The sequence below is a fragment of the Mirounga leonina genome, unplaced genomic scaffold, assembly GCF_011800145.1.
Source record: "Mirounga leonina isolate KUSES-001 unplaced genomic scaffold, KU_Mleo_1.0 Mir_126, whole genome shotgun sequence".
Lineage (NCBI taxonomy): Eukaryota > Metazoa > Chordata > Mammalia > Carnivora > Phocidae > Mirounga > Mirounga leonina.
This window is the reverse complement of record NW_023270314.1, coordinates 7,762,094-7,777,124: the sequence shown is the minus strand read 5'-3', so window position 1 is coordinate 7,777,124 and position 15,031 is coordinate 7,762,094. Positions and strand designations below refer to the sequence as shown.

General features: G+C 34.9%; 1 pseudogene; it reads right to left on the bottom strand.

Moving 5' to 3' along the window:
- Positions 1-413: 413 nt before the first annotated feature.
- LOC118008971 overlaps positions 414-15,031 on the bottom strand; it is a 79,373-nt pseudogene continuing 64,755 nt past the window's right edge.

Here is a 15,031-nt window from a genome sequence, read left to right as displayed (position 1 = left end):
AAAGTAATTTTAAAGTACCATATCTTTTAAAATTATGCATGTGGCAAAAATAACAGAAGAAATGATGGCATCTGCACTGTTATGCAATAACCTGAGAATAGGAAATTGTTAAAATGATATTTTTTTCTATATAACATACATGGTAATACATGATCAGAACACAGAAAACCAAAGGAAATCTGTAAGTTTATTTGGCATTATTACCTACGTATTATGTAATTGAAAACTATAGTATGTGTTATATGAAATGTGTACAGTGAAATCCCCTAAAATAGCTATAATTTATAATATGTAAATATTATAAGTAGAAATGATATTAGACTAATAGGGGACTTTATTTCAATTTCTTTTTTGTTGTTATTGCTATGTTGTTTTCCAAGGTTACTGAAGGTATTATAGAATGGCAGAAGGATTCAAGTGGCTCCACATGGCGTTTTGAAATTCATCCCAACTGTAGGCTAAGTGACCTGCAGGTTGGACAAAGCCCAAGAGTTTCAACATTTCCTTAGTGTCAGGATCTACTTCAGTGATCTCCCGATCCAGGGCTGAGACCTCAGGAACAAAATTCTCTCTCCTTTCTCTCTCCTCCTGAAGCTTGATTGAGATACCTCTCACGGGGCCTCTCTGCATCGGCTTCATCAGATGTGTGACATAGCCTGCTATCTTGTTGCAGAGCTTCTTGCTGGGAATAATGGCAATCTCCTCACACACACACTTGGTGTGGAAGTTGTTGCCCGACATGCATAGTACTTCTCAGTGATGACCCGGACCGCTTTCTTCATAGTTTTGGTACAAACACAACCTATGTTGGCAAGTCCCTGGTAAAAGAGGATTCCAATTTCTTCATAGAAGGAAAGTACTAAGTGGGAGTTGGAATAGACTGTAAATTATTGAAATGTTTTAAAAGTCATGAAAGGGTCAGCACAAGCATGTTTCACTTTATAAAATACTAAAGTAGGATGTGGTATGTTTGGACAAGAATAGAGTCTGTTCTGATGTCACTGTTCTTGGTGCTCTGTTTATTTTGACTATCTATAGGAGCATGAGGGTACTGACTATTAAAATGATATAGAATTATGTGCTACATGCTTCTCTTCTTAATAATCATTGAAGAAACACTTTAAAAGAGTAACATGTATGGCAGCAAAAATTATTTAAGAACAAAATCAAGGCTCTGGATTGAACCATGTTGATTGACTAGTTATTAAATCATAAATAAGAATTATGCATATAATATTATTTGTGGGGCGCCTGGGTGGCTCAGTCGTTAAGCGACTGCCTTCAGCTCAGGTCATGATCCCAGGGTCCTGGGATCGAGCCCCACATCGGGCTCCCTGCTTGCCGGGAAGCCTGCTTCTCCCTCTCCCACTCCCCCTGCTTGTGTTCCCTCTCTCGCTGTGTCTCTCTCTGTCAAATAAATAAATAAAATCTTTAAAAAATATATATTATTCGGGCGCCTCGGTGGCTCAGTCGTTAAGCGTCTGCCTTCGGCTCAGGTCATGATCTCAGGGTCCTGGGATCGAGCCCCACATCGGGCTCCCTGCTCGGCAGGAGGCCTGCTTCTCCCTCTCCACTCCCCCTGCTTGTGTTCCCTCTCTCGCTGTATCTCTCTCTGTCAAATAAATAATCTTAAAAATATATATATATATATATATATATATTATTTGCAATCTTCTGCTTAAGTTGGGTGATAGTTTCATGGGTATTTTTTCTATACTTATTACCAAAATGTGAAAATTATTATTCATCTATATATATATAATTATATTATTTTATACATATAGCAAATAATAAATAATAAAACTATTTCCAAAGTTTCTACAAAATTTTCTTAATTTAAAAACCCATTTAGATAATATAAAGTCTGATTGGGCCCACCTAGAACTTTGTGTTCAAATTCTGTATTTATAGAGAGAGAGAGAGCAAATGAGATAAGTAATATTCTTTTCAGAAAGTTGGCTTAGTTAGGGTTATGTAAGACCTTATTGGAATATATTATGTCATGATGAACAAACCCAATAGAAAGTGTATGATTTAATTTTTATTCTCTTCATACACAATGCAAAAAAAGTCTTTGCCCATAACATCTTACTTTCTCCATGAGCACTTAGGTTTTTTTTTAAGATTTATTTATTTTAGAGAGCAAGAGAGAGCACAAGCACACAAGCTTGCGTGAGCAGGGTGAGGGTCAGAGGGAGAGAATCTTCAAGCAAACTCCCCGCTGAGCATGGAGCCTGACACAGGACCCGATCACATGAACCATGAGATCATGACCTGAGCCTAAACCAAGAGTCAGACACTTAACTGAGTCACCAGGTGCCCCATGAATGCTTAGTATTGAAATTGCCATTGAATTAACAGAAAACAATATTCCCCCTTCACTAGCCTTCAAATAGATTATTTTATAATGCAGACACACAGATACACACAAACACACACACACAAATGGCAGCACTGGACAGCAGCAGCAAACGACAAAAGGAGATACTGGTGCATAAGGGAAATGTAATTGATATTTTACATCATAGTGGATTTACTCCATAACTCTTGCTAACTAGTTCTGGAGACAAATATTTTAATATGTAGTGAAATACACAACACTGGCCTACAGGAAAACCCTTTCCCAAATGACATACTCACATGTATGATATGTATGATAAAATATTTAGTTCTTTATCTTCAATATCTTTTAGTGAACTTACAAAGTTCATGACTAAAAATTTTATTAAATTTTTTTATTAAATTATATTTAATATAAATGTACATTAGAGGATAACTTCTAGAAAACAAAAAAAAAGTCCTTACACATCACTATTAGCTAGACTCATCTCAGATATTTATGTCTATAATTTTAAACATAAAAAACACTGATTTTTTTTAGCAATCTTAAACTCATTGGTAATTACTTAAATGTGAAATGAAGCAAAAATTTATAAATATAACTTCACTAAAGAAGTTTAAATTCCCTACTACATAAATAAGAACTTCACAGGTTATTTTCTGTACACATCTTAGCATAATTATAAAATGTTACATGTATTCATATTAATATAATTTTTCAGAAAGTCTTCAAGAAAGCAGAATAATTTAACAGCTACACTGTGATTTTATGTTTACTTCCAATAATCCTTTGCTAAATTTATGATGTTGAAGGAAAATAAAACTGTAATCTCAATAAAAGTACTGAATTCTAATTATCAGCTTCAGATTTATGTGCTAATTGAAAAACAGAATCCCCCTTTCCATGACTTGTGCTTTCTACCTGACTTTGTTGTATAACAGATAGGGTTTTCAGACAACTCAAAGAGAGAACATACTGCCTTATATTTATGATTAAAATTTCACTTTTCATGTACTTGCATCTTGTGAATTTTCAGATTCTGGGATATAAGCCCCCTTATAATATCTATAAAAAGACTGATATTGTAAAATCATTAATCATAATCTTTTACTTTCCTTTATCCTGTTTGTATCAGTAAATTTTGTGGCCCATTGTTTCTAACTTTCTAAGTAATCAATATATATTTTGAGCTTTAACTGCCATTTTCCCACTTTTAATTTGTTCTTACAAATATAAAACAGAAGTTTCCACATGTCTGTAACTGCCATGAAAATGCGTATACTTTTTTTCTCTAAAATGTTTCTTCACATAACACTTCACAAAATAAAACTGACTTTTCCTATAGAATCCCACTCTCCGATGGTATCCACAAGCTATAGTAACTCCTTAAATTTCATTTTAAGTTAGGTAAAATTAAATGAAAGTTAAAATTTAGTTCCTCAGTGCACTAGGCACATTTTAAGTGCTCAAAAGCAACACACAGCTTGTGACTACCATATCGGAAAGCACAGAAACATTTTCACAGATTTGTTAAAACAAAAAAAAGGGAAAGATGTTAATAAATATATGCATACATACATATATGTATGTATTTCTTTTGGTTTCTTCTGAGGGAATTAGGATTCTGTGTATCTCTTGAAATTTTGAGACTATGCCAGAAGGAGTAAGTGATGTGAATGTCTAGAAAGGTTGGAATTGTCATAATCAACAAAGCCATCCATTGGGAGATTAAAGAAACAAGAGTCCTTGGAGAACCATAGACCTTTAAGTGACAAAATGAGAAGATGCTACAGTCACTGTTAGTCAAGTGAATTAAGTATATTCAAAAGACTGGAATGAGTGTAGGGAAACTAGGGAATTTAACTTTTTAATACATATTATGTTTATATTCTGCCCAACAACTTCTCTCCACTAACACACAAGAAAACCCTCTCTGCCCCTTTACCCAGGAAATAAAGAAATCCAGAATTCAAGGACACAAAAACATAGCTCCCTGCTACAAAAGGAGGGTGGAACAGAAAAACATTTTATCCATTTTGTTGTGCTATGGCAGAAAAAAAATAAAATCAAACTAGACAGTTAATTTCTCAGTAGGTTATTCTGCCACTTTAAATTCTTAATAATCTGCCATGTTATGTAATAATTTTTGTTTAACCCTCCATTGCATGCATATGAGGTATATGCTTGGTTGAGGGCAGGAAAAAAACTGTCTTGTTCAATGAAATACCTATTGATAGCCATCCCCACATGTATTATAAAATAAGTGAAGTGAAATATTTATAAAAGGTTACGGGAAGTGAGGTTTCACTCAGAGCCTATATAATGACCATCAAAGCTTAGTGTTTATTCATAGTCACACAAAATAGATCCTCAATTTTATATTTATATTAGCACACCCTTTTGTGACTATATGTTCACAGAATATAATTTTTATACACATTAAAGGATTTTTTTTTCCCTTTTGTGATTTTTGTAGTGTTTGTTCTTCACAACTCTCACCCCCTTTCATTCTTGTATTACAGGAAAGTTCTAGTTACATCAGTGGACTAGCTGAGATACATTACAATATGTAAAATCGGTCTTTTTTCAATTTTGAGGAAATAGACAAGTCCATTAATATTATAAAACAGTTATGAAGCTGCCAGAGTTTACCCTGAACCTACCCTGGACTCCACCTACTTGTTCAGAGGATTTCCAAACTAGTGTTTCAACCTTAATTCCCACCAATCCAGCCATATAGGCAGAAAATGGAGAACTTAGAGGGAGAAAATGAGTCTGTTAGTGCTGAGGTGTAGCTCACTAAAATAACTGAAGGGAGCTCATTCTCAGAGAGACTGGAGATTTTTATCAAAGGGAGAGCTGACATCAATTGTTTCTGGTTAGATGTTTCAAAAACTGTGAAAACTCTTGGGCCCACCCCAGAACTGCCACTGGAGGGGAATCACCTTGAGAAATTGACAGTGGTCCTCAGTAGTTTGGGAATATACATCTACGTGGAGCTTCGTGCCTGTTTCCTTTCTGAGGAATTTTGAAGACTGGTGGTTTACTGAATGAACCACAAGCAGTGTGGTGAGGAGAGAGGAAAATGAAATCAGCCCCGGTATTCAAGTTTCTACTTCTTAACCTAGTGGCACTGCCAAGTCACGATATGGACTGTGTACTATGTATATCTTAAGGAGGGCAGCTTCAAAATAGGCCACAATATGCCCCCATGAGAAAGCCAACATTCTGATGCTAACTGAAATAGAATGCTGATGGACAGGCATTAGCATTCTCCCTTTGCCTACCCCAGAAAAGATCTCATCAGAGGCTAGGCCCTCATGAAATCATTTTACAATACAGTGTAAATTCTGAGACACAATAAAACAGCAAGAATCTACAAACATCCCAAACACTTTCAGAAATCTAAAGAAACGATTTTCTAGATATATTTGGTACTGTTACAGGATTTTGTGACTCCTTAGTGCCTGCGGCTCTTGGTCACACCACTTCGAAGAATGAAGAGGTAGACCAGACGAAGAGTGGTGGGCAGCAAAGCAAGGTTTATTGAGCAAGAGTACAAAGCTCCTAGGGAGGGAGGGGGACCTGAGTGGGTTGCCCTCGTTATTTCTAAGTTTAAGGGTTTTTATGAGGTCTTTTGCAGGACTTTCTTAAGCAAGCAGGGTGTGCTGAGTCGTGCCAGTCAGGGCTTCGGTCACATATCTGCCTACCAATTAGGTTAATGTCCACTGCTGGTGGTCCTTTTTTTGCTGACATGTGGGGGCTTAGGTCTTAACTGCCCCTTGCCCATGATATTGACAGATGCTCTTGTGGTTAATTGTCTTATTTTAGGACGTTTTGCAGAAGTCATTTCTGCAAAGGCTGCAAAGCAGAATGTCAGTGTGGTCCTGTCTAAGCTGCAAAATAGGATGTCAGTGCTATTTTCTTTTAGATGTCCTGACTCCGTATTTTCTTGTTGGGGACCCTCACCCTGACTACCTAACTGTTTAACTAACTCCTAACAGTATAGAAGAGCTTGAACAATTTTTTTTCAAGTAAAAATTAGTTTCATATTAAAATAACATGTACATCATTATTATAAACACAAGTAAGCATTAAATCGGTTATTTTAATAAACTATTATTTCCTGAATATACAACTAGCTTTTTTGCCCCATTTTCTTATTGATTTTAAAGCTGTGCCTATATATAGTAGAGAATTTACAAAAAATTATCCCAACAATCAGGCAAAAATGTTTGCCATTAAAAATATTTAAGGGGCTTGGTTGAGTGTCTGCCTTGGGCTCAGGTAATGATCTCAGGGTCCTGGGATCAAGCCCCGCATCGGGCTCTCTGCACAGTGGGGAGCCTGCTTCTCCCTCTCCGTCTGCCTGCTTTTTCCCCCACTTGTGCGTGTGCACTCTCTCTGTCAAATAAATAAAATCTTTTTAAAAATGCTTAAAAATGGGGTGCCTGAGTGGCTCAGAATAAAGAGAATTCTTTATTTTAGATGCAAGGAAAATATAGTACCATATATAAAACAAGTAAAGAAGGGAACTTAAATTGTGGGGATATTTTGATATTTATCAAAGCATTCTCATTTTTATTATATTTACTACTGATTCCTATTAGAATTATTATATAGAACCCCATTCAGTAACCTGATCTCAGCTCAGGTTAATCAGGTGTTTCTGAAGACACTGCTGAACTTGAAAGACAGATTATTCTTAAATTAAACATTTCACTTAAGAAAGTGTCCAACTCTTGATCTCAGCTCAGGTCTTGATCTCAAGGTCATGAGTTCAAACCCCATGTAAGGCTCCACACTGGGTCCACGTGGAGCCTACTTAAAAAAAAAAAAATGCTTAAAAATTTGGAAATGATCATGGAAGTTTTTTGGTTTAATTTTAGTTATCTAGATTATTGCCTCTATTGTCCAATTCACACTTTAATGTTTAAAGCATAGTTCTAGTTTTCTTTTCATTTGAATTTTACATTTTTCCCTGATTAGCAATTCTGATAATGTGTAAATGAAAAGTTTCTTAACATTTATAATACTATTTCTGTAGTTTTATATAGTGAATTTTTTATTATCAAATTAAACACCTATTTTATAAAATAAATAATTTATTTTTGTTGTTGTTAGTGCTTAGGATCTGTGAATGTTTTAAACATCTTGAAAAACGTGAAAGTTGTTTTTTTTCCTCTAAGTTGTTCAATACCTAATTTCGTATGTAATCCATAAACTCCTTGAATCAAACACAATTTACAGCTATTTAAGAATATTAGCAAGAAATGATATGCATACAATACAGGAAGAAGCAAACAATAGACCCAGAGAACATTAGCTTCTTGAAAGCTAAGTTTTTAAGGAAGCAGAAATGTCAATCCAACTTAAAATACCTTTACAGGTCTCTGTAGATTCTATATAGAAATGGAAATTTGGTCTGTGACATTTCAGAGTATTTCCAGGTTCAGTAGTCATGTACTGTAACAAGGCTTCCTGATGTAACTAATAATACAATGGCTGTGGTGGGTCTCTGGCATCTGTAGGGAATCATTCCTACATTCAGATTTACTACAAAGCCTGTTGCGTTCTGAAGTATTATTTAGGAGTAACTCAATGTATATCTACTATTATTTGAAATTTTATTTTTAGAGTTCATTGAGCTAAACTACAGGAGGGGAATGGGATGAGGTTTCCTAGCAGAAAATCTTAGATTTGTCACTACTGCAGAATAAATTGTTTAAATTAAATGTTATTCTTGAAGATCAATAAATAGACCAAAGTTATTTGTCAAGCCAAAAGAGTTTGAAAATTATTTTCCTACACAAGGGTTTTTTGCTGTATTTATAAAAAAAAAAAAAATATGGTGATTCAATGTGTATACCTCAGGAGGAAAAAAAAATCTCTTTCTGATACATGGCATGAGAAAATATTTGCTGACAAAATTAAAATAAATTAGACATATGTGGAATGTTTGTCAAAGGAACTTAATAACCTTATCTGTTGACATAGCTCCCAAACAAGATGGGTATGATTCAATTTGTTTTGGAGGTATTACTTTAAGAATGCTCTAAATTAGAAAAAAAAAAAAAAAATGCTCTAAATTAGAATAAAAGTGGGAATCTATATATTTATTTTCTATAGAAATTGGCTAAATCAAATCACTTTTCGATTTTGTACCTACGCTTTTATTTTATTAAACTTCCATAGCTTTAGAACCTTTTATTCTTTTGGTCAATCGTGTCTTTTATGTTCTTCCTTCCTGTCTTATTCCACTTTGTTGATTAGGAATTGCTGTTTTTGGGGCGCCTGGGTGGCTCAGTTGGTTAAGCGACTGCCTTCGGCTCAGGTCATGATCCTGGAGTCCCTGGATCGAGTCCCGCATCGGGCTCCCTGCTCAGCAGGGAGTCTGCTTCTCCCTCTCCCACTCCCCGTTTGTGTTCCCTCTCTCGCTGTGTCTTTCTCTGTCAGATAAATAAATAAAATCTTAAAAAAAAAAAAAATCTAAGTTAGATAAAAAAAAAAAAAGGAATTGCTGTTTTTATAAGTCAGTCTTTCTGTGTACTTGGTATGTTAGCATATAATCCTAATTCTACAAGTGAAGACACTAAATCCTAGAACTGACTTAGCCCCAGAATCTACTGTACACTGTGCATCACCTAGAATCCCTTGAAACATTTTTATTTAATTATCCACATACATTTAACAACAACAACAAAAAAGAATGGAAAAGTACTTTTTAGATTAAATGAATAGCTCATAACAATCTGCTGGATGTTAATCAGGAGTTTCTGAAGACACTGTTGAACTTGAAAGACAGGTTATTCTTAAATTAAACATTTCACTTATGAACAACTGTATATGAATTATTAGTGTTACATTTAAACAAACCACAGTGTATTTGGGAAGACCACTGCAGGGGGGATTTATTTTATAACAGAAAAAACAAATATGAACTGGGCATATACCTCAGGGGGCAAGGAGAAAAAAAAGATTAAAATATTTTTTATTGTATGAATAAAGAGAATTCTTTATTTTAGATGCAATGAAAAAATAGTATCATATATAAAACAAGTAAAGAAGGGAACTTAAATTGTGGGGATATTTTGATATTTATCAAAGCATTCTCACTTTTATTATGTTTACTACTGATTCCTATTAGAATTATTATATAGAACCCCATTCAGTAATAATGCAAGTACAAATTCAGGTTTTCAAATTATAGACTTTCTAAAGCTTTCCAAAACAATATTAAAAAACGGGCAGTCATGTGGTTTTTAAAGAAACATGACTAATTTAAAATTTCTCTAAACATTTATGATAAAATAGTAAATGCTCTATACATATTTAAGTGGTCTTTTAAAATTTGACAATGCACATCACCTAATCTTTAGGTAAACTAATTAGCATTTTTTTTGTTGGGTGCTACACATAGAAACACAAACATTAACTCCATATCTGAAAGTTCACAGCCTCAATTGGAAAGTTGATATGTGTTAAGTACTGAATATGTCCCTCCAAAATTCATATGTTGAATCCCTGGCCCTCCCTTCCCCCCAAAAGGGCTGATTTGGGAATGGGAACTCTAAGAAAGTAATTATGGTTACATGAGGTCCTAGAAGTTGAACCTCTTATTAGGTTAGTGCCCTAACAAGAAGAAGCATCAGAGAACTTGTCTCTGTCTCTCTTCATATGCATGCATTAAGTAAAGGCCTTTGAGGGCATAGTGAGAAGGTGGCTGTCAACAAGCAAGGAGGAGTCATCACCAGAAACAGAACTGGAACCTTGATCTTGGACTTCTAGCCTTCAACACTGTAAGAAAATAAATTTCTATTAAGCCAACCTGCCTATGTTTTTGTTGTTGTTGTTGTTGTTGTTGTTGTTAATGGCAGCCCAAGCAGACTAACACAATATCCAAAGAAAGGATTCAATTCAACCCAATTAAATTAATCAAATATTTACTGCAGGTCTATTATTCACCAGCTATTGTTCTAGGTTATTAGGTTTTAGGTTTATCACTGAACTATTGGGGAGGGAGAGAAGTAATCACTCCCACAGTGATTACTTTCTCATGATGTAAGACAAAGTACCCGTAAAGTCAATTATGTATGCTATTGGGAAAACTAAAGCAAGGAAAGAAGATAAGGAGTGCTGCAAGTTAAAATAGGGCAGCCATGAGGAACCTCTTTATTTAGAAAGTTGTATTTGAGTGAAGGTCTAAAGTTGATGAGGGAGCTAGCCTGTGGATATGTGAATGAGGAACATCATGGGCAGACAGAAGAGCAAGTGCAAGGATCCTGGGGTAAAAGCCTAACTGGCAAGCTCAACATTCAAAAAGGAAGCCATTGGCTTTGGTGGACATCAAAGAAGTAAGGAAAAGATTTGTGGAAATTTTTAGGACATTCTAAATACACTTGGGTTTTTTTGTGCTAAATGATATGGAGAGGCATTGCAAATTTTTTGAGAAAAGGAGGAACATGATCTAAGTATGTTCTATGAAGGATCATTCAGGCATCTGTATTAAAAAGCTACTCCAGAGGAACAGATAATGGAATCAAGGAGCTTTTTATTATAATCCAGACTTGGAACAGAAATAGAGTACACGACAGGTAAGAAAATGTCTAATTCTATATACTATATATTTTAAAGTTTAGCCAATGAATGGATTTGATGTGGTATGTGAGAAAAAGAGAGAAACAAAGAAGACACCTGAGTTTGGGACTATGCAAATAGGATAGAGCTGCCATCATCGGAGATGTGTGGAAGAATAAGACTAGAGCAGGTTGGGATGGGGGAACTGGTGCAAAGGAGCTCAAGTTTGAAATGTTTCTTAGATATCTAAATGGATACATTAAGTAGACCATTGTATAGACAAATACTGCATTCATAGTAGATGCAAATATAAGAGCCTTCAGCACATGGGCTGCATGAGATTATCATGGGAGTGGGTATGGAGCAGAAAGGCTCATGGGCCTTGGGTCTCTCCATCTTTAAGAGACTGAGGATATGAGGAATCAGCAAATGGGACTGAGAAGGAGTGGCCAGTGATTGAAGAGGAAAAAAACAGTGATGGGGAGTGGCCCTGGAAGCCAAATATTAAAATATTCTCCTGGGGAGGTAGTGATCAATTGATTTAGTCCAACAGTGCTGCAATTTGATGAGAATTAAGAAATAACATCAGATTTACTGCCATGGGTGTTGGTCATTGATTTTCAGTGTTTTGGATGCAGAATAATTACATCAGAGTGAATTTAGGGAAAAATCAGAGAATAAGGGCCAGAGAGCAGAAGCATTTATAGTACAACATGAAAATATTATACAACATGTAAAAATTCTAAGCTCTTTACATATACAAGTTCATTAAATCCTCATAGAAATTCCTGAGGCAGGGACACTTATCTCTCTCTGTCCCCTTAGGATAGAATAGTAACTTTAAATTTGCAAAGTAAGGAGTGCAAAGGTTAGACACAAATTAGGTTTATCTGATGACAGATTTCAAGTATATAACCTGACTCTTATCTCACATTCTGGGAGAAAAGAAAAGAAAGATTATTGAGAAAATGCCATCTGAGTTCAGTTCTAATGAACAAAAGTGGAAGAAGAATATGCCAAGTATAGATAGTGATGAGACAGGAAAGAGTAATGAAAACAGTTTTTTATAGGCATCATTTTTGCTGCAATCCTTATTTTTTTTTTGTTTTGCTTGATTTTCTTTAGTTCTGTTAAATGTTCTATAGATTTCTGACTATGTGCTTACAATAATTTATACAGTCTGTGCTACCATTCTAAGACATGTAAAAAAGGGGGGAAAAAGGTCAGAGAGGAAGTATTTCATTACACTAAGAAACAGAAGACTCATGGAAAATAAGGCTATTTTTTAAATTACGATGAATTAAAAAACAGAAAATTTTAACTCTCCTATTTTTAAGTATTTACTGAATTACTTGTTTTGTTTATTCAGGAATTTAATATTAACATCGGTGCAAGAATGAGCCTGAAATAAGTAAAAGACTTATAAAATTGTATGTACTCTAAGAGTCTCACATTCATATACACCATACATCATACTGCAAATATGTGGAACAACTTTCTGTCTAGTAATTTACTCATCAAATTTTCTTTTGAAGAATAATACTTTTTAAAGCTAATCTGTTTGCTAAAACCACATTCTATTGACCAAACTAAAACTCCTCTGGTAATTTTCATACGTTCTAAGTACAGGAGCATTTTAAGAATTCTCTTTAATTATAGTTCTTTTATAGTCAATTAGCATTGACTTGCAATCCATGCCTTATAATTATATCTTTAAGTGCCTTATAAGCATATCTTTAAATCACATCTTTAAATCATATCTTTAATACTGAAAAAAGTTAAATTGAAAAGTTTTGTTTCCTTCTTGTTTTGTTAATTTCCCTACTTGTCTGTATCTTTCCTTATAGGATATCGCATAAACATCAGATCTAATGCTTAAGAAATCGTACCTTAAAATGAACAATTTATTTTAAATGTCAGACAGTTACAACTGAATTCCTTAAGAGAAGTCTTAAAGCAAGATTTTATTTATTTCTATTTCTATTAGGATAATTAAAAATTATTGGGTTGGACCTATAAATAATGATTGTCCATTTGATGAAAGACAGTGAAATGACATATAAATTGAAAGGTACACTCAGTTTGGTCTAAACTAGCTGTCCTGCTGAGTCACCCAGCGCTCCACTTGCTATGCCTGCTCCTCTCACAGGGAGGGGCCTATGTATTTTGTCCAGCCTCTCGGACCTCCTCTTGCTGGTTTTTGAAGCACCTAATCATTTCTCTCCTATGCCTCCTTGTTCAAATCCTAATTACCCGAAACGCCCAGTTCTGTAGTCACCTCCTGTCTCAGATATCCCTAATCTTTTGCTATGGAAAAAATTTTCAATTTCCTATACCAAATTGAACTTTATTTGTATATCATTTCTCAGGGGACATACTACTTTCTACATTTTATTTTAGTTATTTATGTGCATGCCTTACTGCTCTTAACTTCATGTTTTACTGGTGTCATTCTTCACTGTCAGTTCTATTACACCATGGCTTCCAAATCTGGATTTATTTCAACCTGTCTCCTGGTCACTTAAATTACATCTTTATTAAATTTTCACCGAAGGGTCATGGATGTGATTTTTTCAAAGCCCTTGAATATCTGAGAATATCCTTTTTGTTGACATCAATACGACAGGAGAACCACAGAAAAGCTAATGAAACCTAGCTCTTAACATATTTTTAGTGAAAAATTCCTAATTAATCCTTGTATGCTAAATAGCCACCAATACAGCAATCATGTCTTTTACTTTGTATAGTCAGCTTTTAAAAATGACCATTCCATGGGGTGCCTGGGTGGCTCAGATGGTTAAGCGTCTGCCTTCGGCTCAGGTCATGATCTCAGGGTCCTGGGATCGAGTCCCGCATCGGGCTCCCTGCTCCTTGGGAGCCTGCTTCTTCCTCTGCCTCTCTCTCTCTCTCTCTTTCTGACTCTCATGAATAAATAAATAAAATTTAAAAAAAAAATGACCATTCCATAAATGAATGGCATGATTCATATAGCTCATTCTAGGATATATTTCTGAGCTCCTAACTTATATGTCCAAATGCCCACTTAACAGTTTTCCATGTAATTTAAGAAATTCACCAACAATATTCCTTCATGATCTTACCGTCCTGGGTAGTGGCACCATCCATACACAGTTTCTCTATAAACATGGAAGTCAGTTTTGACATTTCCTTACCTCTATCATAGGTCAAAAATTTATTTTAAATATAAGAATTCTGTCATGACCATGGTCAAAAATTGCATTTATCCTTTGTGTTTTTACTGTAATAATCTTTTTTTTTAAAGATTTTATTTATTTATTTGAGAGAGAGAATGAGATAGAGAGAGCATGAGAGGGGGGAGGGTCAGAGTGAGAAGCAGACCCCCCGCTGAGCAGGGAGCCCGCCACAGGACTCGATCCAGGGACTCCAGGATCATGACCTGAGCCGAAGGCAGTTGCTCAACCAACTGAGCCACCCAGGCGCCCTGTAATAATCTTTTAACCAGCCTCTTTAATTACCTTATCTAATTCTTTTTCTATGAAGATTTAAATATTCTTAAGTAGTCTTTTAAAAATACCTTTATGTGATGTAACTCATCTGCATAAACTCTTAATAGCTTTTCATTGCATTTTAAAGTCATGTTTTAAGTTCCCTTAATGTAACGTATGAATATTACTGTACTACTTTAGTGTTTAAGAAATATCCCATTATTTATAAAAATAAAATAGAAATAAATCTGACCATTACCACCACCACTAAAAGCACACTTTTTCCTCTTCTCTCAGTAAGCTCAGGCCTTTGTAAAGCTAATGCTAGGAGGAGAGGTGTCGTGAAGGCAAAGTTTGCTTTAGGCCCTAAAATTTAAACATTAAAAATTTGAACATAAAAAAAATTGCAACTAAGGAGATTACAGGCCTAAATATCTTTGTACAAAGATGGGGAAATTACAAAAGTGGGGAAATGCTAATACTAAAAGTAATCCTAGTCCTTTCTGATTATATTATAGCAATTAAAATATATGCACACCTACAAACTTTAACATATCAAAAAATATGTATATAAATAGTATGTGAAACTCTGTGTGGACTACGAATGTATTTTCATTACCTATTATTCTCCTCTTGCTTTCTATGC